The 26,090-nt window shown below is 36.4% G+C and overlaps 1 long non-coding RNA gene across 1 annotated transcript in view; it reads left to right on the top strand.

The window, feature by feature from the left end:
* LOC122673298 overlaps positions 1-26,090 on the top strand; it is a 169,210-nt gene that overhangs the window by 84,090 nt on the left and 59,030 nt on the right. The gene's annotated exons all lie outside the window — the stretch shown is intronic.

The raw sequence follows: 26,090 nt of genomic DNA, 5'->3' as shown, positions 1-26,090 counted from the left end.
AAAGACAACCTCTTTAACAAGTGGTGCTGGGAAAACTGGTCAACCACTTGTAAAAGAATGAAACTAGAACACTTTCTAACACCATACACAAAAATAAACTCCAAATGGATTAAAGATCTAAATGTAAGACCAGAAACTATAAAACTCCTAGAGGAGAACGTAGGCAAAACACTCTCCGCATGAATCACAGCAGGATCCTCTATGACCCACCTCCCAGAATATTGGAAATAAAAGCAAAACTAAACAAATGGGACCTAATGAAACTTAAAAGCTTTTGCACAGCAAAGGAAACTATAAGGAAGGTGAGAAGACAGCCCTCAGACTGGGAGAAAATAATAGCAAACGAAGCAACAGACAAAGGATTAATCTCAAAAATATACAAGCAACTCCTGCAGCTCAATTCCAGAAAAATAAATGACCCAATCAAAAAATGGGCCAAAGAACTAAACAGACATTTCTCCAAAGAAGACATACAGATGGCTAACACACACATGAAAAGATGCTCCACATCACTCATTATCAGAGAAATGCAAATCAAAACCACAATGAGGTACCATTACACGCCAGTCAGGATGGCTGCTATCCAAAAGTCTACAAGCAATAAATGCTGGAGAGGGTGTGGAGAAAAGGGAACCCTCTCACACTGCTGGTGGGAATGCAAACTAGTACAGCCGCTATGGAAAACAGTGTGGAGATTTCTTAAAAAACTGGAAATAGAACTGCCATATGACCCAGCAATCCCACTCCTGGGCATACACACTGAGGAAACCAGATCTGAAAGAGACACGTGCACCCCAATGTTCATCGCAGCACTGTTTATAATAGCCAGGACATGGAAGAAACCTAGATGCCCATCAGTAGATGAATGGATAAGGAAGCTGTGGTACATATACACCATGGAATATTACTCAGCCATTAAAAAGAATTCATTTGAATCAGTTCTAATGAGATGGATGAAACTGGAGCCCATTATACAGAGTGAAGTAAGCCAGAAAGATGAAGAACATTACAGCATACTAACACATATATATGGAATTTAGAAAGATGGTAACGATAACCCTATATGCAAAACAGAAAAAGAGACACAGAAGTACAGAACAGACTTTTGGACTCTGTGGGAGAAGGCAAGGGTGGGATGTTTCGAGAGAACAGCATCGAAATATGTATATTATCTATAGTGAAACAGATCACCAGCCCAGGTTGGATGCATGAGACAAGTGCTCGGGCCTGGTGCACTGGGAAGACCCAGAAGAATCGGGTGGAGAGGGAGGGGAGGGGGGATCGGGATGGGGAACACATGTAAATCCATGGCTGATTCATATCAATGTATGACAAAACCCACTACAATATTGTAAAGTAATTAGCCTCCAACTAATAAAAATAAATGAAAAAAAAAATAAAATAAAAATAAACTAAATCTTAAAAGTAATCCATTAAGTGTTATTTTTAATATAGCTCTAGCCCTGTTTATATATTTTCCTTTTTTCTTTGAGTATAATGATTTGTGTTTGTTAATGTCTGTAATTCCGTCCTCTGTAATGAAATTTGTAAGCATACACTGGTTTCTCCATTTGTATAGCTTGAATTCAGTTATTCTCTAGATAGCAGTCTCTATTACTTTTTGAAAAATAGTGACCACTACAGTAGTTATACTTTCTTAAGCTGTAGAGCCACTTACAGAAGTGTTATTTTCACCCTTTCCAAATAGTTAGAAATGGTTTGGGTATATTGTTTTGTGGTTAATTTCAATTTTATTGCTTTGTTTTTATACAATATGGCTTATACTATTTCCACACTTAATGCTTCACTCTTTCCAAGAGACTTGATATATACTATATTAATAATTAGGTCATGCCAAATAAAACTTTTCTTTGTAGGACTTAAATTTTATGATATAACTGTTCATTCAAGCTGAGTTATATTTTGTCTGACTGATCTTTAAAAAAATGAGAGACATTAAAATCTACCACTATATATATATATATAATGGGTATATATACACACACACACATATATATATATAATGGGTATATATACACATATATATATATATATAATGGGTATATATACACATATTGGAGTAGAAAATGGAAACCCACTCCAGTATTCTTGCCTAGAAAATTCCATGGACAGAGGAGCTTGGCAGTTATACTGCATGGGTCTCAGAGTCAAATACGACTGAGCACACACTCATGTTCCTGTACACATATATTTGTGTATATATACATATATAAAATATGTGTAAGTCATATACATTTGTATATGAATACATTTATAAAATGAATGTGTTCTCATATACATGAAAACAGCATATAAATAAATTTTTCCCCTGTATTTTTCCTTTTTTATTGAGGTACAGATGTTTTACAATATTATATGTTTCAGGCGCACAACATAGTGATTCACAAATTTTAAGTTCATATTCTGTGTATAATCTTTATAAAATATTGGCTGTATTCCCTTTGCTATACTATATATTCTTGTGTCTCAGACAGTGAAGAATCCACCTGCAATGCAGGAGGCCTGGGTTCGATCCTGGGTTGGGAAGATCCCCTGGAGAAGGGAATGGTTACCCACTCCAGTGTTCTTGCCTAGAGAATTCCTGGAGAATTCCACAAAGAGTCGAGCAGGACTAAATGAGTAACACTTCTGTGTATAATCATTCTAAAATATTGGCTGTGTTCCCTGTGTTTATATTCTTGTAGCTTATTTGTTTTATACATAGTAGTGTTTGTACCTCTTAATCTTCTATCACGTCTGTTCCTCTTTCTCTGGCCCCATCCATAACCACTATTTTGTTCTCTATATCCGTGAGTCTGTTGTTGCTGTTATATTCACTAGCTTGTTTTATTATTTTACATTCCGCACTTTATTGATTCCATACAGTATTTCTCTTTCTTTGACTTATTTCACTTAGCATAATACCATCCAAGTCCATCCATGTGATTGCAAATCATTAAACTTTGCTCTTCCCTATGGCTGAGTAAGTATCCCATTACACACACACACACACATATATGCACATTGGGTCTTTATCCATATGTTTGTTAATGGACCCTTAGGTTGCTTCCATATTTCCATATTTGTCAGTTATAAATAATGATGCTGTGAACATCATGGTGCATATATATTTTCAAATTAACATTCTCATTTTTGGTGTTAGATACCCAGGAGTGGACATGCTGGGTCATACGGAATTTCAGTTCTCAGTCTGTGGGTAAGCCTCCATACTCTTCTCTGTAGTGTCTATACCAGTTTGTATTCCAAACAACAGTGATTTAGGTTTTCCTTTCTCCACATTGTAGCCAACATCTCCTATTTGTGGTCTTTTTGATGATAGCCATTCTGAAAGGTATGAGGTAATATCTCACTATGGCCTTAATTTGCATTTCTCTGATGATTAATGATGTTGAGCATCTTTCCCTGCACCTGTAGGCCATCTGGTTATCTTCTTTCAGAGAATGTCTATTCAGGTCCTCTGCCCATTTTTTAATTGGAATATTTCTTTTCTTGAGATTGAGTTCTTTATATCTTTTAAATATCAACTACTATTGGATATATCATTTCAAATATTTTATCCAATTCAGTAGACTTTTTTGTCCTGTTGATGATTTCCTTTGCTGTGAAAAAAACTTTTTAGTTTGATATAGTCTCATTTGATTATTTTTGGTTTTGTTTCCCTTGGCTGATAAGATATATACAAAAAATATTGTTAAGATTTATCTCAAAGAGTGTTTGACCTATGCTTTCTTCTAGAAGTTTTATGCTTTCCAGTCTTATATCTAGGTCTTTAATGCATTTTGAGTTTATTTTTGTATATAAAATTAGAGATTGTTCTGATTCCATTCTTTTACATGTAACTGTCTAGTTTTCCCAGCACCACTTAATGAAGAGATTGTCTTTTCTCCATTGTATACCCCTTGTCATAGATTATTTGACCATAAGCGTGTGAGTGATCACACCATTGTGGGTCTGATCATAAAGATTTTTTTGCATATTTCTTCTCTTTATTCTTGCCACCTCTTCTTAATATCGTCTGGTTCTATTAGGTCTCTACTGTTTCTGTCCTTTATTGTGCCCATCTTTGCATGAAATATTCCCTTGGTATCTCTAATTTTCTTGAAGAGATCTCTAATCTTTCCAATTCTATTGTGTTCCTCTATTTCTTCTCTTTGATCACTGAAGAAGGCTTTCTTATCTCTCCTTGCTATTCTCTGGAACTCTGCATTCAGATGGGTATATCTTTCCCTTTCTCCTTTGCCCTTTGCTTCCTTTCGCTGCTCTTCTTCTCTCAGCTCTTTGTGCACACCAGGACCCAGAGTCCCCGCAGAGACTGAGCGAGGGTCCGCGTGTCTCCTGAAGATGCGCAGGGCAGCAGCGGCCTGCCGTGGACAGAGGCTCTAACTGCGGCAGGCCTCGGACATACGGTGTGTGGCATAAGCCCTCTTGGAGGAGGTTGCCATTAGCCCCACCATAGAGCCTCAGCGTAGACAACCCGGAAACTGCAGAACAAGTATACCAAATAAATGATTACAATAAAACTATAATATGTTGAATAAAAGTAGGGAGAAGCTGAGATCTTTGTCTTATTCCTGATCTTAGAGGAAATGCTTTCAAATTTTTGTTGAGTGTGATGTTAGTGGTGGGCTTGTCATATGTGGTCTTTATTATGTTGAGATATGGTAACTCTATGCCTAACTTCTGTAGTTTTTTGCTATTAATTGATATTGAACTTTATAAAATATTTTTCTGCATCTATTGAGATGATATAGTTTTTAGTCCTCATTTTTAATATAGTATGTCTCATTAATTAATTCACTGATTTGAAAAATCCATGGGTCTCTGTAATAAGTCTCACTGGATCTTGGTATATGATCATTTTAATGTATTTTTGAATTCAGTTTTCTAATATTTTGTTGAGGAAATTTATGTCTATGTTCATCAGTGATACTGGCCTGTAATTTTCTTTTTTTATGTGTGATATCTTTGCCTACTTTTGGTATCAGGGTGATACCTGCTTCTTAGAATGAGTTCAGAAGTACTCCTTCCTATGCATTTTTGGAATTGTTTGAGAAATATAGATGTTAAATCTTCTCTAAACTTTTGTTGAAACTCCTCGGTAATGTCATCTGGTCCTGAACTTTGGTTTGTGAGGTGTTTTTACGTTTTAATTACTGATTCAATTTAAGTTTTGGTAATTGTTCTGTTCATATTTTCTATGTCTTCCTTGTTCGGTCTTTAGATTGCACATTTCTGGGAATTGTTCCATGTTATTGGCAGAAAGTTATTTACAGTATATATTTCTGTAGTGTCAATTTTAACTTCTACTTTTTCATTTCTGATTTTTTTGTGTGTTCTCTCTTTTTATTAATGAGTCTGGCTAATGGTTTTCCTATGTAGTGTTTAAGGTTTGAGATGTAAGTGTTCAGTCAAACTCATTTATCTCTTGTCTGCCTGATCGTTCAAAGAGTGAAAGAGACGTTAAAGTATCCTACTCAATGTATATATTACATATTTTATATATACACACAAATATACACATACATGTATCATATAGATTCATATATATGAAAATTGGTAATATGTGTATTTATTCTTCCTGGTACTTTTAATTAACTTTATTTTTTACAAGTTTTACCTGCCCACTGCAGTATAGTCACTAAGAGAGACTGACTGGAGATAAAATAACAGATGTGAATTCACCTCCTGGCCAAATTACTTAACTCTTTATGTCTCTATTTTCTCCTAAATTAAAGAGAATAATTATTCTACATGCATGGTTCATGGCTTTTCAGCATTGTTAAGTTTCATTTTGAGGAAGACAGCCTGTGTGTGTGTGTGTGTGTGTGTGTCTGTGTGTGTGTCTGTGTGTGTGTACAAACCCACTGAAGATACCATGCTTCCAAATCAAGCTATATCAAAGCAAAGAAGCAGGATAGAAAAAGAGAGAAAAAGGGAGAAACAACCTGCACTAGCTTGAGTCACCCGGAAAATGAGAAAATAGAAACATTTAGGGGTTTGAAGAAATCATGTGGAAAGCTTTGAACATTTAAAGATCATGGAACTAGGAGTATTAGTCAAATATACAGGTAAAGACAGATTAGTTATATTGTTTAAATATAAATTCTGGAGTCTGATTGCCTGCATTTAACCTTTGACTCTGTCATTTATTAGTTTTGCAGATTACTAAATATCTCTGTACCTCAGTTTCCTATTTGTAAAATTGGGATAATGATAATAGTTACCTCATTTATTGATTTGAGGTTAAAATGTGTTACCACATGCAAAGTTCTTTAAAAAGTGATTAGAACATTATAAGTGATAAGTAAGCCTTTTAAGTAGTAGGATTTTCAATTATTTGTTATTACATATGAGGATAAGAGGAATTCCAACACAAACTAAGGTAAATACTATTTTAATCAACATTGTCTACTTGCAGAATCATTCAGTTTCCATTGTCCTTAATTACTTTATATTAGTCTTTGCTAAAAAAAGTAACGTGTATCTTCCAAGTTAAAAGCCCTTTATTAACTGTAAAATATGTAAGTAATAAACAGGTATATAAGCTTATAAAATAATCAAGAAAAAATCAAATAGAAGCATGTGTTTTCCAGAGAATTTAAAATAAGTGAGTGAATGTGATTGCAATGTAAATAATGATTAAGTGGCTATTTTAGATATGGGGATTAGAGAAGAACTCTGCGGAGGTGGCATTTAAGCTGAGGTCAAACAACATGAGGGTGTCAGCATTGAGAGATTTATAAGGAAGGCTCTTATAGGCAAATGAAAAAGCAATATATTAATGGCTTTAAAGTAAGAATTATATTGGATTCATCAAGGACTATAAATGCACTGCTAATAGGACTAGATTATAGTGGTAAAGGAGTATTGGAAAGAGATGCAGTCAGAGAAGTAAGTAACAGCCACGTAATGTAAGGTTATGTGTTTTAAATGTGCTGGTAAAGCTTCAGAAGGTTTAAATAATAGATGAGAACTTTTAAAATTTGTTTTGAAAAAAATCACTTTGCCTCTACAAAAGCAGTGCATTTCAGGGGTTAAGGGGTGTACAGAGAAAGACCAAGTAGCTGGCTATTATATAAAGTGAGGGGAGCAGTTTGGGGAGCTTGAGTTAAGCACGCAGTGGTAAAGATAAATGGACAGTGAAATAAAAGAAGGCCAGAGAATCAAATGTAATGATCCAAAAGGGGAGATGTAATTAATTGGGTGAAATGGAAAGGAATAGCCATTAGTGATACTTCTAAATATTAGAATAGATTTAGAAGGATTGTGAGAGTAAAATATGAGTAGCTTTTCAGAGAGAGTTTGGTCAGAATTGAAGATCAAAGTTATCAAAATAGTAAAAAGACAACTTTTAGTTATGAAATGAAATGCATTAGTAGAAAAGAAAGTAACATGCAATCCTCTAATTAGTAATATATCAGGATATAAACAAAGAATTATTACATTTAATGTATTAGTATAATAGAAGACAAATAATTATGACAATTATTTTTTGATTTTGTTAAACTGATTTTAAAGCATAATTCACTTTTCAAGAATTCATGCTGTGAATCTAATAATCACATAGCAGTAAATTAAACATGATTTTTGACATTTTCAAAGCTTAGTAAATGTAACTTTTATATTCACTACAGTGTTTTTTAACATTAGTTTTATATATTAATATGAAAGTCCCATAGTAGTACTTAAGATCATAAATGTTGAAAAATTTCTTAGGAAAATAGTTTATCTAACAGATATAAGTATATATTATCCTGACAAGTCCCACTGACAATATATTACTAGGGATATATATGCATATAGTAAAACTATGAATAACAGTAAGGGAATGGTAGAGACTCAAGTTTAGAATCATAGTTACCTGTGAAGGTATGAACTTGATGGAGGAGTATACCCAAAGCTTCAACAATATTAATATCACCATCTTGCTTACATTGCCCAGTAGCTACAAGGGCCTTACTTTTATTTCCATGCTATGTCATTTTCATGCTATATACATATATATTTGTATACATTTATTCAAAAGTAAAAAAATAATACAAAGATTTCAACACTGATATGTAAGAAATTTGGAATGTCATATTTTTTAAATTTATGACAAGAAAAGGCAAACCAAAACAAATATCAATGACTTTTCTTGAACCTATGATGTTAGAATTATTCCAAAGTTAAATTTATCTTGAAAAGCAGAAACATCACTTTGTTGACAAAGGCTCATATAATCATCACTATGGTTTTTCCAGTAGTCATGTATGGATATAAGAGTTAGACCATAAAAAAGGCTGAGTGCCAAATTGATGCCTTCAACCTGTAGGACTGGAGAAGACTCTTGAGAGTCCCTTGGACAGCAAGGAGATCAAACCAGTCAACCCCAAAGGAAATCAACCCTGAATATTCATTGGAAGGACTGATGCCGAAACTGAAGCTCTTATACTTCGGCCACCTGATGCAAAGAGCTGGCTCATTGAAAAATACCCTGATGCTGGGCAAGAGTGAGGCAGGAGGGAAGGGGATGACAGAGGACGAGATGGTTGGGGGCATCACTGACTCAATGGACATGAGCTCTAAAACTTCGGGAGATGGTAAAAGACAGGGAAGCCTGGCCTGCTGCAGTCCATGGGGTCGCAAATAGTCAGACATGACTGACTGACTGGACAGCAATGTCATAATCAAAGCAGCATGGTAGTGGCACCAAAAAAAGGCACATAGATCAATGGAACAGAATAGAGAGCCCAGAAACAAATCCACATTTTATGGACAATAAACCTATTATGAAGATAAGAATATACAATGGGAAAACCCTCTTCAATAGTGTTGTGAAAGCTAGAGAACTGCATACAAAAGAATCAAACTGAATGTAAGATCTGAAACCGAAAAACTCCTAAAATAAAACATAGTTGATGAGGTTGACATCAGTTTTGGTAATGAATTTTTGGATTTAACACTTCAAGCAAAGGCAGCAGAAGCAAATATGAGTAAATATAAACTACATAAACCTTATAACCTTCTGCACAGCAAAGAAAACCATCATCAAGATGAAAAGACAGCTTACTACATGGGAGAAGGTATTTGCAAGCTGATCAGATGAGGGTGGTTAATGTCCAAAGTTTATAAACAACTCACACCACTCAACAATAAAAACAACAAAAAGCAAACAACCTGATTTTAAAATAAACAGAGGATCTGGCTAGATATTTTTCAAGAAAACCCATACAGATGACCAACAAGAACATGAAAATATGCTCAACGTCACAGATCATCAGGGGGATGTAAGTCATGTCCTCTGTGAAATGTCATTTGACACCTGTTAGAATAGCTGCTTTGAAAAGACATGAAATAATGTTGGTGAAAACATGAAGAAAAGGGAGCCTTCATGCTTTATAGATGGGAATGTAAATTGTTGCAGCCACTATGGAAAACAATGTACAATTTCATCAAAAAGTTAAAAATAGAACTATCATGATATAGCAATTATTCTGAATGCTTATCTGAAGGAAACATTATCTTATCTGTAGTCCTGTGTTTACTGAAGCATTATTTGCAGTAGCCCAAACAAGGTGATGTCTTGCCAGCAGTGGTTAAATTGATAAAGAAGATGTGGTGTGTGCACACACACATACACACACACACAGGGCTGTTACTCAGCCATAAAAAAAGAAGAAAGCCTCTGCCATTTTCAGCAATGTGGATGGGTCTTAAGGGCATTATTCTAAATGAAGTAAGAGAAAGACAAGTATCATATGATCTCACTTACATGTGGAATCTTACCAAAAAATAAAAGCATTTTATAGATACAGATTATAGCAGTTTGGTGGTTGCTAGTGGCTCGAGCTAAGGGGTGGGAAAATGAGTGATGAGGGTCAAACAGTATAAATTTCCAGTATTATATAAATAATTCATGGGGATGTAATGTTCAGCATGGTGGCTATATGTAATACATACGAAAGTGAAAGTGAAGTCGCTCAGTCATGTCTGACTTTTTGCAACCCCATGGACTGTAGCCTACGAAGCTCCTCCATCCATGGAATTTTCCAGGTAATACAAACATACTGTATTGTATATTTGAAAGTTGGTAAAGAGAGTATATCTTAAAACTCATCAGTAGAAAAAAATTGTAACTCTGTATGGAGTTAGATGTTAGTAAGACATACTATGGTGATCATTTTGCAACATATACATTTATGAAATTATTACTTTGTGAACCTGAAACTACCATGCTATATATCAATTATATCTTATTTGAAAATATACTAGAAGAGAGATAGATAATAAAACAATATCTAACATTATAATATTAATAATATTAAAATAATATATCTATAAAATAGTATTATAGTTATGACATTAATATATTATCACATATTAGTATAATAGTAGTAGTAGTGAAATAAACCATAGCATAATAAAACAACATATCTACAGAAAAGGTCCAAAATCCATTTCATTTTTTAACTATTTTATTAGTATTATAATAGTATTAATAGTATTATAGTTAATATTATTAGTATTGATTAACAGTATTATAATAAAACAATGTATCTATAGAACATTAATGTTAATATTTTAAAATATGAATTATAGTAAACAATATATCTACAGAAAAAGAGTTAAAAACCTTTAGATACTGATTAATTTTCAAATACTTTAGTTCAGATTCTTATGGACTAAGAGAAAGTAAAATATCCTTCCTGTTTGAAGCTCATGTATGTGATAGTAAGAGTGCATTATTTTAGATATCTTAGATATAGTGAGCAAGGCATTGAGTTTTTCAGAGTCCCCTTAAACTGTTCAGATATTCTCAAACTGATTTAAACTTATTTACTTATTTTTAATAAATAATTATATAATATTTTGTATACCTGGCCTTGTCCTAGAAAATATATGTCTCACTACTTAATAGTCATAATAAGTGTGTGATTCAGTCATTGCTATTATTCATACTTTAATAATGAGGAAATTTTGACACAGAAAGTTTGAGTAATGTTTCCCAAGGTCTGAGAGCAAGGATATGACATTGCCAGGATTTGAATCCAGTCTGCAGAACTTGTCTCTTAATAGTATATTATGTTGAAAACAGCAAAATAAAAGCTGATAGGTGACAATGTTCTTTTCAAATAACATTATTAGATTTTTTTACAATAAAATATCATTATGTGTAAGGAAATGTGTAGATTAAATTTTCTCCTTTGTAAGCATTCTGATTGCTGAAAAATCATATAACATTAAATTAGATCATCATGGTCAAATAGTTTCACAGATAATACAAAAATATTTTCAAAATTTACAACAAATATTAATGTTTTTTGTTATGCGTTAGAATGGGAGTCTCTAAAATAAGTAGTGTAGAGCAATGAATGTGTTAAAGTACCATATTTGAGAATTAAATAAAATTTAATTTTACTAGAATTTCAGTAGATCTAGCATCAGCTGCTTAACAATCCACTTAATGTGTTAAAACTGCTGCTTTTCTTTGAAACTTCTGTTACTTCTATGAATAATTATTTGTCTTGTTGGTTTAATATTGAAATGAAAATGAAATAAGAAAATGAAGTAATATTAAAACATTTAATATTATCTGAATGATTTGTATGATTTGGAAACAGTATCAAACAAGAAAAGAAGGAGCATTTATAATAGAACTTTAAAAAAAAATTCAAATGTAAGACTAATAAAAAAGGTAATACTTTGTACATATTTTAGGGAGGTAAAATAATAGATTGGGATTTGAAGAATAATAAAGTCCAGGATTAAATGATATAAAATGCCAGTTTAAAAAAATCTTAAATCACATATTGAAGTGTCAAATAATTGATGTAAGATGTAAAGAAGTAGTCAAACCATTGTAGAAAAGAAGACAAAATAATCATTTTGCACAAGATGTTGTCTCAAAAACATATACACATACTGAAGAGAAATCAATAGAAATTGTTAGAATTCAACTTTTTTGTTGTGTTTTTAGAATATGTAAATTAAAAGTTTTTAAGAAATAACAATAGATTTCCTACATAACAGTGACATTGACAGATGAATGGATATAGAAATGTGGTACACATATACAGTGGAATATTACTCAGCTGTAAAAAGGAACACATTTGAGTCAGTCCTAATGAGGTGGATGAACCCAAAGCCCATGGTACAGCCTGAAGAAAGTCACAGAGATGACGACTGTCTATTAATGCATGCATATGGAATCTAGAAAGATGGCGCTGATGGACCTCTTTGCAGGGCAACAGTGGACACTCAGACAAAGTGAACAGACTTGTGGACATGTAAGGGAAGAAGACGATGGGACAAATTTAGAGATGAGCATGGAAACATACACATTACCGTATGTCAACTGGGTAACAAGTGGGGATTTGCTCTGTGACAAGGGAGCTCAACCCAGTGCTCTGCGACAACCTAGGGGGTGGGATGGGGAAGAGATGAGAGCAGGGTTCAGGAGGGACGCGGCGTAAGGGAGCCACACCTGTGGCTGATTCATGTCGAAATACGGCGGAAACCAGCACAATACTGCAAAGCAATCATCCTCCAATACAAAGGCAAAAAGTAAAAATGAAAACAAAGTAGGATTGTTCACACAAAAATACGCATATAGAATACACATAAAATGTTAAAACACTATACATTAATAAAGAAAAATCTACAATTTTATCAAGAAGCAAAAAAGGCCAGAATAAATGGAAATTATTTGAAATACACTCTTAATTTCATTTTATATATTAATAACTCTTAAGCATCTGAAATATTATTTAATAAGCAAATACAAGAATATCATTCTTGTTTCATCAGTTCATTTTTATTTTTAAAGACATAGTAGTTTTTAGGTGTTAACTTGAAATATTCAATTTTCCTGAACTTCTAAAAAAATAAGAAATCAATTAGTAGCATCTGACAGGGAGTTATATCACTGTTCAATGGGAAAAAGAATTGTACTATTTATTGACAATTCAGTCAGTTCAGTAGCTCAGTAATATCCAATACTTTCTGACCCCATGGCCTACAGCACGCCAGGCTTCCTGTCCATCACCAATTTGCAGAGCTGGCACAAACTCCTGTCCATCGAGTCAGTAATGCAATCCAACTATCATCCTCTGTCGTCCCCTTTTCCTCCAGCCTTCAATCTTGCCCAGCATTAGGGTCTTTTCCAATGAGTCAGTTCTTTGCTGATATCAGGTGGCCAAATTAAGAGAGCTTCAGCTTCCGCATCAGTCCTTCCAATGAACATTCAGTACTGATTTCCTTTAGGATGGACTGGTTCTATCTCCTTGCATTCCAAGAGACTCTCAAGAGTCTTCTCCAACACCACAGTTCAAAAGCATCAATATTTCAGCACTCGGCTTTCTTTATGGTCCAACTCTCACATCAATACATGACAACTGGAAAAACCATAGCCTTGACTAGACAGAGCTTTGTTGGCAAAGTAATGTCTGTTCCTTCTAATACGCTATCTAGGTTGGCCATAGCTTTCCTTCCAAGGAGTAAGCATCTTTTAATTTCATGGCTGCAGTCACCATCTGCAGTGATTTTGGAGCCCAAAAAGATAAAGTCTGTCATTGCTTCCATTGTCTGCCCATCTATTTGCCACGAAGTGATGGGACCCATTATCTTAGTTTTCTGAATGTTGAGTTTTAAGCCAGCTTTAAATCTCCTCTTACTTTTATCAAGAGATTCTAGTTTTTCTTCACTTTCTGTCATAAGGGTGGTGTCATCTGCATATCTGAGGTTATTAATATTTCTCCTGGTAATCTTGATTCCAGCTTATGCTTCATCCAGCCCAGCATTTCATATGATGTACTCAGCATATAAGTTAAATCAGCAGGGTGACAGTAAATAGCCTTGATACACCTTTCCCAATTTGGAACCAGTCTGTTGTTCCATGTCCGGTTCTAACTGTTGCTTCCTGACCTGCATACAGGTTTCTCAGGAGGCAGGTCAGGTGGTCTGGTATTCCCAGCTCTTGAAGAATTTTCCACAGTTTGTTGTCATCCACACAGTCAAAGGCTTTGGCATAGTCAATAAAGCAGAAGTAGATGTTTTTCTGGAACTCTCTTGCTTTTTCAGTGATCCAGTGGATGTTGGCAATTTGAACTCTGGTTCCTCTGCGATTTCTAAATCCAGCTTGAACATCTGGAATTTCACAGTTCACGTATTAGTGAGGCCTGGCTTGGAGAATTTTGAGCATTAATTTACTAGCGTGTGAGATACATGCAATTGTGTGGTAGTTTCAACAATCTTTGGCTTTGCTTTTCTTTGGGATTGGAATGAAGACTGACCTTTTCCAGTCCTGTGGCCACTACTGAGTTTTCCAAATTTGCTGGCATATTGAGTGCAGCACTTTCACAGCATCATCTTTAGGATTTGAAATAACTCAACTGGAATTCCATCATCTCCACTAGCTTTGTTCATAGTGATGCTTCCTAAGGCCCACTTGACTCATATTCCAGGATGTCTGGGTCTAGGTGAGTAACACCATCATGGTTATCTGGGTCATGATGATCTTTTCTGTATAGTTCTTCTGTGTATTCCTGCCACCTCTTCTTAATATCTTCTGCTTATGTCCCTACAATTTCTGTCCTTTACTGTGCCTATCTTTGAATGAAATGTTCCCTTGGTATCTCTAATTTCTTGAAAATATCTCTAGTCTTTCCCATTCTATGGTTTTCCTCTATTTCTTTGCATTGATCGCTGAGGAAGGCTTTCTTATCTCTCCTTGCTATCCTTTGGAACTCTGCATTCAAGTGGATATGTCTTTTCTTTTCTCCTTTGCCTTTCACTTCCATTGTTTTCTCAGCTATTTGTAAGGCCTCCTCAGACAACCATTTTGCCTTTTGCCTTTCTTTTTCTTGGGGATGGTCTTGATCACTGCCTCCTGAACAATGTCATAAACCTCCTTCCATATTTCTATTAGATCTAATCCCTTGAATCTTTTGTCACTTCTGCTGTATAATCATAAGGGATTTGATTTCAGTCATACCTGGGTGGTCTAGTGGTTGTCCCTACTTTCTTCAGTTTAAGTCTGAATTTGGCAATATGGAGTTCATGATCTGAGCCTCAGCTAGCCCCTCTTCTTGGTTTTGCTGACTGTATAGAGCTTTGCCATCTTTGACTGCAAAGAATATAATCAATCTGATTTCAGTGTTGACCATATTGGTGATGTCCATGTATAGAGTCTTCTCTTATGTTGTTGGAAGAGGTCATTTGCTACGACCAGTGTGTTCTCTTGGCAAAACTCTGATAGGATTTGTCCTGCTTCATTTTGTACTCCAAGTTCGAATTTGCCTTTTACTCCAGGTATCTCTTGGCTTCCTAGTTTTGCATTCCAGTATCCTATAATGAAAAGGAGATCTTTTTGGGGTGTTAGTTCTAGAAGGTCTTGTAAGTCTTCATAGAACTGTTCAACTTTGGCTTATTCAGCGTTACTGGTTGGGGCATAGGCTTGGATTACTGTGATATTGAATGGTTTGCCTTGGAAACAGAGATCATTCTGTTGTTCTTGAGATTACACTCAAGTACTGCATTTCAGACTCTTTTGTTGACTATGATGGCTACTCCATTCTTCTAAGGGATTCCTGCCCACAGTAGTAGATATAATGGTCATTCGAATTAAATTCACCCATTCCAGTCCATTTTAGTCCACTGATTCCTAAAATGTTGATGTTCACTAGTGCCATCTCCTGTTTGACCACATCCAATTTACCTTTATTCATGGACCTGACATTCCAGGTTCCTATGCAATATTGCTCTTTACAGCACTGGACCTTGCTTCCGTCACTAGTCACATCCACACCTGGGTGTTGTTTTTGCTTTGGCTCCATCCCTTCATTCTTTCTGGAGTTATTTTTCCACTGATCTCCAGTAGCATATTGGGCACCTACCGACCTGGGGAGTTCATCTTTCAGTGTCCTATCTTTTTGCCTTTTCATACTGTTCATGGGGTATGATTAAACAATTAATTTTCATCATTATACATGAATTTTTATTTTTTTCAACTTTTCATTTTGTATTGGAGCATAGGTGATTAGTATGTTGTGATAGTTTCAGGCAGGCAGCAAAGGGACTCAGTCATACATATAGGAGTATCCATTCTCTTCCAAACTCCCCTCCTATCCAAACTGCCACATAACACTGAGCAGAGTTCTCTGTGCTATATAGTACTTCCTTGTTAGTTATCCATTTTTTTCATTTATTTTTATTAGTTGGAGGCTAATTACTTTACAATATTGTAGTGGTTTTTGCCATACATTGACATGAATCAGCCATGGATCTACATGTGTTCCCCGTCCTGATCCCCGCTCCCGCCTCCCTCCCCATCCCAACGTGTAGTGTCTATCCCAGACTCCCTGATTACGCCTTCCCGCGTCCTTCCCCCATATATACATTTTAAAATTTTTACAGAAACGGAGTATCTGCACAGCTGACACACACTACATTACAGAAAGCATTTTTAAACGTCTTTCTGTTCTGTTATTTTTTTCCAAGTATGCAAAGATTTTCACATACAATTATGATTTCCATATAGAAAGAGTTATTAACTTGACTAATGTAAATTCCTGTTAGTTTTCTAAATCATTGTTGGCAATAGTTTCCCTTTAAACATTATCCATAGGAAAGAATTAAGCTAATTCTAGAAAATTGAATTCCAAAATTAAGTTATGGTTTTGTTTTCTTTTCATAGAAACTTTATAAGTGTAAACACCGTTCTCTAACTTGCTCTAGGTGAGTCTTAAAGAAATTAAGGCAGTTGTTTTGGTTGGTGAGCATTCTTGTCTGTCTCCTTCCTCTGCTTTGGAGGTAACCAAGAATGTGCCCTGTTGGAAAAGGGCACATTGAAGGAAAGATTGAGAGGAAAGCTGTCACTTTTTCCACACAAGGAAACCTAGAAAAAATGCATTTCTAGAGCAGAACCACCTGGTCCAGTTGCTGACGGGCCAGATCTCCCCAAACAAGTCCACGCTGGGGGCGGTTCAGTTGCTGCGTCATCTCCAGCTCTTGCCACCCCGTGGGCTGTAGCCTGACAGGCTCCTCTGTCCCTGGGATTCTCCAGGAAAGAATACTGGAGTGGCTTGCTGTTTCCTTCTCTGAGAGACACCAAGGAATCCCTAACTCTGAAACATTGTTTTGGCAGTATCTACCTAGTCTCTCAACTTGTGTGTTGCTTTTAAAATAAGAATGTGTACACTTACAGGACATGAGAAACTGGAGAACGGGAGGCAGATTATTAGAAAAAAATCTATGATTTGTATGGAAATGCAAAAGACCCCAAATATCCAAAGTAATCTTGAGAAAGAAAAACAGAGTTGAAAGAATCAAACGCCCTGACTTCAGACTAAACTACAGAGTTACAGTGATCAAGACTGTATGGTATTAGCATGAAAGCAATTACAGATGAGTGGAACAGAAGTGAAAGCCCACTCACCTGTGGTCACCTAATCTATGACACGGGAGACAAGAATATACAATAGAGAAAATACTGTCTCTTCAATAAGTATTGCTGGCAAAACTGGACTGCTACATGTAAATGAATGAAATTAGAACCCTCCCTAATACCATATGCAAAAATAAACTCAAAGATGGATTAAAGACCGTAATGTAAGGTTAGATGTGGGCATGCATGCATGCAAGGTCGCTTCAGTGATTTCCCCCTCTTTGGGACTTTGTGGACTGTAGCCCACTGGGTCCTCTGTCCATGGGATTTTCCAGGCAATAATCCTGGAGTGGGTCACCATGCCTTCCCCCAGGGGATCTTCCCAACCTAGGGATTAAACCCAAGTTTCCTTCATTGCAGGCAGATTCTTTACACACTAACCCACCTGGGAGGCCTGTAACGCTGGATACTATAAACATAAATTGCAGCAAAATCTTTTTCAATCCATGACCTAAAGTAATGAAAATAGAAAGAAATAAATGGAAGCAAATTAAACTTAAAATCTTTTGCACAGCAAAGGAAACCATAAATAAAACAAAAAGACAACCCTCAGAATGGGAAAAAAATATTTTCAAATGAAGCAACCAGCAAGGGATTAATCTCTAAAATATACAAACAGCTCATGTAGCTCAATATCAAAAAAACAAACAACCCAGTGAAAAAGTGGCAGAAAATCCAAGTAGACATTTCTCCAAAGAAGACATATTGATGGCCAAAAAGCACATGAAGAGATACTCAACACTGCTAATTGTTAGAGAAATGCAAATGAAAAATTAAATGAGATTTCATGTCACATGGGTCAGAGTGGCCATCATCAAAAAAAATCTACAAATAAATGCTGGAGATTGTGTGGAGAAAAGGAACCCCCCCTAGACTGTTGGTGGGAATGTAAATTGGTATGGCCACTGTGGAGAACTGTGTGGAGGTTCCTTAAAAAAATGAAAATAGAGCTACCATGTGACCCAGCAGTCCCACTCCTAGACATGTATTTGGGGAAAACCATAATTGGAAAGGTTGCATCCACCCTGATGCTCTTCGCAGCACTATTTACAATAGTTGGGATAGGGAAACAACCCAAATATCCTTCTAAAGAGGAAAAGATAAAGAAAATGTACGTATATGCAATGGAATGTTACTCAGGCAATAAAAGGAACAAAATAGAGCCATTTGTAGAGACTTGGATGCATTTAGAGACTGTCATCCAGTGTGAAGTAATTTCAAAAGAAAGAAATATTTAATATTGCTTCTATGTGACCTTCCCTGGTGGCTCAGACGGTAAAGCGTCTGCCTGCAATGCGGGAGACCTGGGTTCAATCCCTGGGTTGGGAAGATCTCCTGGAGGAGGAAATGGCAACCCACTCCAGTACTCTTGCCTGGAGAATCCCACGGATGGAGGAGCCTGGTAGGCTACAGCCCATGGGGTCGCAAAGAGTCGGACATGACTGAGCGACTTCACTTTCACTTTCATATGTGGAATCTAGAAAAATGGCACAGATGAACTTACTGGCAAAGCAGAAATAGAGTCGCAGACGTCGAGAACAGATTTATAGTTACCGAGGAGGGAAGGAGGGGACGCACTGAGAGATTGGGATTGACGTATGTATACTACTTTGAGTAAAATAGATAGCTGATGCAAACCTTCTGGTTAGTATGGGGAACTCTGTTCAGTGAGTTGTGGTGACCAAAATGAGGAGGCAGTCTAAGAAAGAGTGGGGGTGTGTGTGTGTCTGAATCACTTCTCCACAGAAGAAATTAACACAGCATGTAAAACAACTAAACTATAATATATATATTTAATGTTTAGGACTCTTAGCTATCTCCCTTAGATCTGGAGCTAATTGTTGATATTGGGAGAAACCATCAGATATTTTTGTTGCAGCTAAGAGAAATTTTACTCATGCTGATTCATGGATTTCGACTTAAGGAATTGTCCTGGATTTTTGTTGTTTAGTTACCAAGTCGTGTCTGACTCTTTTGTGACCCCATAGATTATAGCCTGTCAGGCTCCTCTGCCGTGATTCCAGGCAAGAACACTGGCGTGGGTTGCCATTCCCTTCTCCAGGGGATCCTCTTGGCCCAGGGATCAGACCCATGTCTACTGCATTGGCAGGCAGAATATTTACCACTGAGCCACCAGGGAAGCCCATCCACCTGGATAATCTGGAGAAAAGTAACACAATACACCCTGATATCTTAACTGACTCATATGTGGCCAAAACTACCACATGGCCCATGATTTATAGAGTAGTTTACCATCTTGTTCATCAGGCAACAAAAATACTTCTCTTTTACCATCTTGTTCATCATGCAACAAAAACACTTTTCTTTTACCATCTTGTTCATCATGCAACAAAAACACTTTTCTTTTACCATCTTGTTCATCATGCAACAAAAACACTTTTCTTTTACCATCTTGTTCATCATGCAACAAAAACACTTCTCTTTTACACTGCACAGCAACAAGTAACTAATATAGCCTTAACTGGCTTCCCAGAAGGAGTCCTTCTCTTTGTTAAGGAAAACTGTGGTCACTTTTCAGGGAGGGACTCTTCATCATCTCTGGATGTCAGAGACTGCATCTGGTGACTGTCACTCGTTACGTTACCAGGGCCCCCTAAATGGTAAACCCTGAGCTGTGATCCCACGGTCTGGGAATTCCAGTGCTGTGTGCTTCGATGTGGTGAGCATGTGTCTGTTAACCGGGGTGATGGGCATGCAGAAATCACACCTCGTAAATAATATTTTCAATATAAAAAAAAAATACTACTCCTAAACTGCTTGGGGTAAAGATTCTTGAACTTCAAAACACATTATGTTGTTAAGAATCAAGCTGATTCATCACGACAGCTGCTTGGTTATTATAAGAAACAGATTCCTGGGACCTGCCATGTCTGCTAGAGCTTGACGTGTTCTGGGAGTGTCAATGGGATTTCTCTAATAGCCATATCAGAACCTATGGAATTTTTGTGGGAAATGGTCTTGCAGATGCTACGGTAGCCATGTGTCACTAATAAGTCTCTTTGGAGCTTAGCGGCTCAGTGATGGGACAGCCCTTAGGCACACACTGTGTGAACTATGGAATATAACCAAATGTTTTCATGTAGCTTTGCAATATTCTCATGTGCAAATGCATACCTAAGTGTACCCATGTAATGGTTCATCACAAATAACAACAAATACTGTGACGTAACTGCCAAAGACCAAACCAGGCCACATTACCTTTTCTTTTCTGTCCCACACCCCCTAAATTCTTGTCTTTAATACTCAGTGTGATACCTAACTAAATAAAAGGGATTTTAAAACTATACTGGAGGAAGAAATTTCAAGTTCATGTGGGTCAATTCCATTTAAGACTCAGTTACTGAGTCGCAAAGAGAAAAAGTTACACTTTTTGAATCGTGTAAATAAATGTATTCACCTCTTCTTCTTTTTAATATTTAATAATTGTGAAGACTGATAGTGTGCTAGATGCCAGGCATGCAATGTCACAAAATCAGATACGGTATTTCTGTTAGATTTTAACTACTCTAACATTTTGCCACAACTTAGTAGCTTAAAACGATACGACTTTATGATGTTATAATTCTAAAAGTCAGAAGTCTACACTAGGTCTCACTGGGCTAAAGTCAATGAGTCGTCAGGGCTGTGTTCCTTCTTGGATGCTCTAGACAAAATTCTGGCTTCCCCCCTCCCCAACTTCTAGCCTTCTGCTTTCCTTGGCTCACATCACCCTTGCATCTTCAAAGCCAGCAATAGCTGGTTGAGTCTTTCAAATCACATCCAACACAGACTTCTATCTCCCTCATCCACAATTAAGGACTCTTTATGATCACATTGGACATGCCCATATAATCTAGGAAAACGTCATGAAGGTGAGCTGATTGGCAACTTTAATTTCATCTGCAGCTTCAATCCCTATTGTCATATAAAATAACATATTCCTGAATTCTGGTGATTAAAACATTTTGAAGAGCCATAATTCTGCCTATTATAGTATTATCCATGAAGTCCAAAGGCATTCATATTTTATATTTATCTTTCTGACTCTGATGGCTTTGTTTAAATTAGCCACAAAATATGTTCTTATTGTTTAAAACAAAATGTATCATACAAATAAATTAATAATCTTAATTTCATTGGCAATCTATAAATTATGATTTGTATACCTTGCGGTTTATGTGTTGCCAGCAACACTATAGTACTAAGTAACCTCCCTATAGAACCAGCAGTGCAAGTCAGGCTTGTTATTTTTGTCTCCATTTTAAGAAGGAGAAAATAACTATGATTCAGAAGAGTTTTGTGATTATCCCAGATCACAGAGCTAGAAATACTAGAGCTAAAATACATAGTTTTGTATTTTTAAAGCCTTTGTATTCCAGTTTCACTTCAGATGTTCTATTTATTTTCATAAATTGACTTCCATTAATCTTTATATGGTAGCTAGGGTTAATCCTTAGCTACTAAGGAAACCCAAATTACCTTCAAATATTTTCTCAAAAGTTATTTCTTCCAGATGAACTTCCTAGACCCTATGCATACAAAACTAGTGTTTCCTTTCTCTAAAACCCCATGTTTTTTGTATTTATATAAGGGTACATCTGATTAACGTTGATTACATTGTTTCTAAGATTTAAATTAAAACCCTGTGAACTGTGTATAGTACTATGCCATCACAGAAACAGATTCTGTGTTTATAAGTTTGAGTAATAGCTGCGTAACTTCCACATTTCTTATTTAAATGGCATAGTCCTGTTCAACATTGAACATTAGTAAAGTTGAGAATTGTTTTAATTATCATATGAATTCACAAAGTCAAGATAGACTTCAGTTCAGTTCAGTCGCTCAGTCGTGTCCGACTCTTTGCGACCCCATGAACCGCAGCACGTCAGGCTTCACTGTCCATCACCAACTCCTGGAGTTTACCCAAACTCATGTCCATTGAGTCGGTGAGGCCATCCAGCCATCTCATCCTCTGTTGTCCCTTTCTCCTCCTGCCCTCAATCTTTCCCAGCATCAGGGTCTTTGCAAATGAGTCAGCTCTTTGCATGAGGTGGCCAAAGTATTGGAGTTTCAGCTTCAGCATCAGTCCTTCCTGAACACCCAGGACTGATCTCCTTCAGGATGGACTGGTTGGATCTCCTTGCAGTCCAAGGGACTCTCAAGAGTCTTCTCCAACACCACAGTTCAAAAGCATCAATTCTTCAGTGCTCAGCTTTCTTCACAGTCCAACTCTCACATCCATACATGACCACTGGGAAAACCATAGCCTTGACTAGATGGACCTTTGTTGGCAAAGTAATGTCTCTGCTTTTTAATATGCTGTCGAGGTTGGTCATAACTTTCCTTCCAAGGAGTAAGCATGTTTTAATTTTATGGCTGCAATCACCATCTGCAGTGATTTTGGAGCCCAGAAAAATAAAGTCTGACACTGTTTCCACTGTTTCCCCATCTATTTCCCATGAAGTGATGGGACTGGATGCCATGATCTTAGTTTTCTGAATGTTGAACTTCAAGCCAACTTTTTCGCTCTCCTCTTTCACTTTCATCAAGAGGCTCTTTAGTTCTTCTTCACTTTCTGCCATAAGGGTGGTGTCATCTGCATATCTGAGGTTATTGATATTTCCCCTGGCAATCTTAATTCCAGCGTGTGCTTCTTCCAGCCCAGCATTTCTCATGATGTACTCTGCATATAAATTAAATAAGCTGGGTGACAATATACAACCTTGACATACCCCTTTTCCTACTTGGAACCAGTCTGCTGTTCCATGTCCAGTTCTGTTGCTTCCTGGCCTGCATATAGGTTTCTCAAGAGGCAAGTCAGATCGTCTGGTATTCCTGTCTCTTTCAGAATTGTCCACAGTTTATTGTGATCCACACAGTCAAAGGCTTTGGTATATTCAATAAAGCAGAAATAGATGTTTTTCTGTAACTATTTTGCTTTTCCGATGATCCAGTGAATGTTGGCAATTTGATCTCTTGTTCCTCTGTCTTTTCTAAATCCAGCTTGAACATCTGGAAGCTCACGGTTCATGTATTGCTGAAGCCTGGTTTGGAGATTTTTGAGCATTACTTTACTGGCGTGTGAGATGAGTGCAATCGTGTGGTAGTTTGAGCATTCTTTGGCATTGCCTTTCTTTGGGATTGGAATGAAAACTGATCTTTCTCAGTCCTGTGGCCATTGCTGAGTTTTCCAAATTTGCTGACATATTGGGTGCAGCATTTCACAGCATCATCTTTCAGGATTTGAAATAGCTCAACTGGAATTCCATCACCTCCACTAGCTTTGTTCGTAGTGATGCTTCTTAAGGCCCACTTGACTTCACATTCCAGGATGTCTGTCTCTAGGTGAGTGTGAGTGATCACACCATCATGATTATCTGGGTCATGAAGATCTTTTTTGTACAGTTCTTCTGTGTATTCTTGCTACCTCTTCTTAATATCTTCTGCTTCTGTTAGGTCCATATCATTTCTATCCTTTACTGAGCCCATCTTTGTATGAAATGTTCCCTTGGTATCTTTCATTTTCTTGAAGAGATCTCTACAGAATGTGGTCCACTGGAGAAGGGAATTGCAAACCACTTCAGTATTCTTGCCTTGAGAACTGTATGAACAGTATGAAAAGGCAAAAAAATAGGACACTGAAAGATGAACTCCCCAGGTCGGTAAGTGCCCAATATGCTACTGGTGATCAGTGGAAAAATAACTCCAGAAAGAATGAAGGGATGGAGCCAAAGCAAAAACAACATTCAGTTGTGGATGGGACTGGTGATATAAGCAACGTTCAATGCTGTAAAGAGCATTATTACATAAGAACTTGGAATGTTAGGTCCATGATCAAGGCAAATTGGAAGTGGTCAAACAGGAGATGGCAAGAGTGAACATTGACATTCTGGGAATCAGCGAACTAAGATGGACTGGAATGGGTGAATTTAACTCAGATGACCATTATATCTACTACTGTGGGCAGGAATCCCTTAGAAGAAATGGAGTAGCCATCATAGTCAACAAAAGAGTCCGAAATGCAATACTTGGATGCAATCTCCAAAATGACAGGATGATCTCTGTTCATTTCCAAGGCAAACCATTCAATTGCAGAGTAATTCAAGTCTATGCCCAGACCAGTAATGCTGAAGAAGCTGAATTTGAATGGTTCTATGACGATCTACAAGACCTTCTAGAACTAACACCCAAAAAAGATGTCCTTTTCATTATAGGGGACTGGAATGCAAAAGTAGGAAGTCAAGAAACACCTGGAGTAACAGGTAAATTTGGTTTAGAGTACAGAATGAAGCAGGACAAAGGCTAATAGAGTTCTGCCAAGAGAATGCACTGGTGATAGCAAACACCCTCTTCCAACAACACATAAGAAGACTCTACACTTGGACATCACCATATGGTCGACACTGAAATCAGATTGATTATATTCTTCACAGCCAATGATGGAGAAGCTCTATACAGTCAGCAAAAACAAGACCGGGAGCTGACTGTGGATCAGATCATGAACTCCTTATTGCCAAGTTCAGACTTAAATTGAAGAAACAGGGGAAAACCACTAGACCATTTAGGTATGACATTAATCGAATCCCTTATGACTATACAGTGGAACTGAGAAATGGATTTAAGGGACTAAATCTGATAGACAGAGAGCCTGATGAACTATGGACGGAGGTTTGTGACATTGTACAGGAGACAGGAATCAAGACCATCCCCAAGAAAAAGAAATGCAAAAAAGCAAAATGGCTGTCTGAGGAGGCCTTACAAATAGCTGTGAAAAGAAGATAAATGAAAAGCAAAGGAGAAAAGGAAAGATATACCCATTTGAATGCAGAGTTTCAAAGAATAGCAAGGAGAGATAAGAAAGCCTTCCTCAGCAATCAATGCAAAGATAGACTTAATAAGTCTTGTTATCCTCATCCATGTTTTCCTCTGAACAAAGAGGTTGCCTTATTATGGGCCTTCTACTTGAAAAAGATCAAGCATACAAACATTTACAAAAAAAAAAAAAACCCTTTTCGAAGAATAATATAGGCAATTGTATTGGCTTGATGCATGCTTATGTCTCTTGCAGTATTTATCCTTTTGGTGGTTATTTGGAAAAATAGGGCCATGGATTTGCCACATTTTAACTTATCTTGCATGCAACCAAAAAAAAAGATATTGATAATGTAATATTTAAGTATGGTTCAACAAAAACAGCAATAATTTACTATCAAAAGGGAATCCTGAATTGTTTTCAAGGTTGTTAAGAAATAGAAATTTTTTAAAGCTCATGTTTAGTTTTAGTAGTATTGATTTAAAAGTAATTTACCCTGATGTGATTTCTTCTGTGAATCACTTTCAGACACACTTTCAAGTGTGTGTGATTATAATGTAGCTTCATATTGCTGGGTAAATTAATCCAATTCTATGTAACAAGAAAAGCAAGATCAAATAGCATACAGATTTTCCCTTTTTCCTTGTTCCATGTGTGTATATGTGTGTAATATAAATTTAATATAATTAAATTTATATATATTAATATATATATTATTTATGATACAATATATATTAAATATATTTTGTATGCATATATAAAATTTGCTTTCTAAACTTGTAAGAGGGTTTTTCTATTTGTATATAGTTAATATAAGATAGAAAAAAGGAA

Source organism: Cervus elaphus, chromosome 17, assembly GCF_910594005.1.
Source record: "Cervus elaphus chromosome 17, mCerEla1.1, whole genome shotgun sequence".
Taxonomy (NCBI): Eukaryota; Metazoa; Chordata; class Mammalia; order Artiodactyla; family Cervidae; genus Cervus; species Cervus elaphus.
Note: the sequence above shows the minus strand (reverse complement) of the source record. Positions and strands in the feature narration are given on the sequence as shown.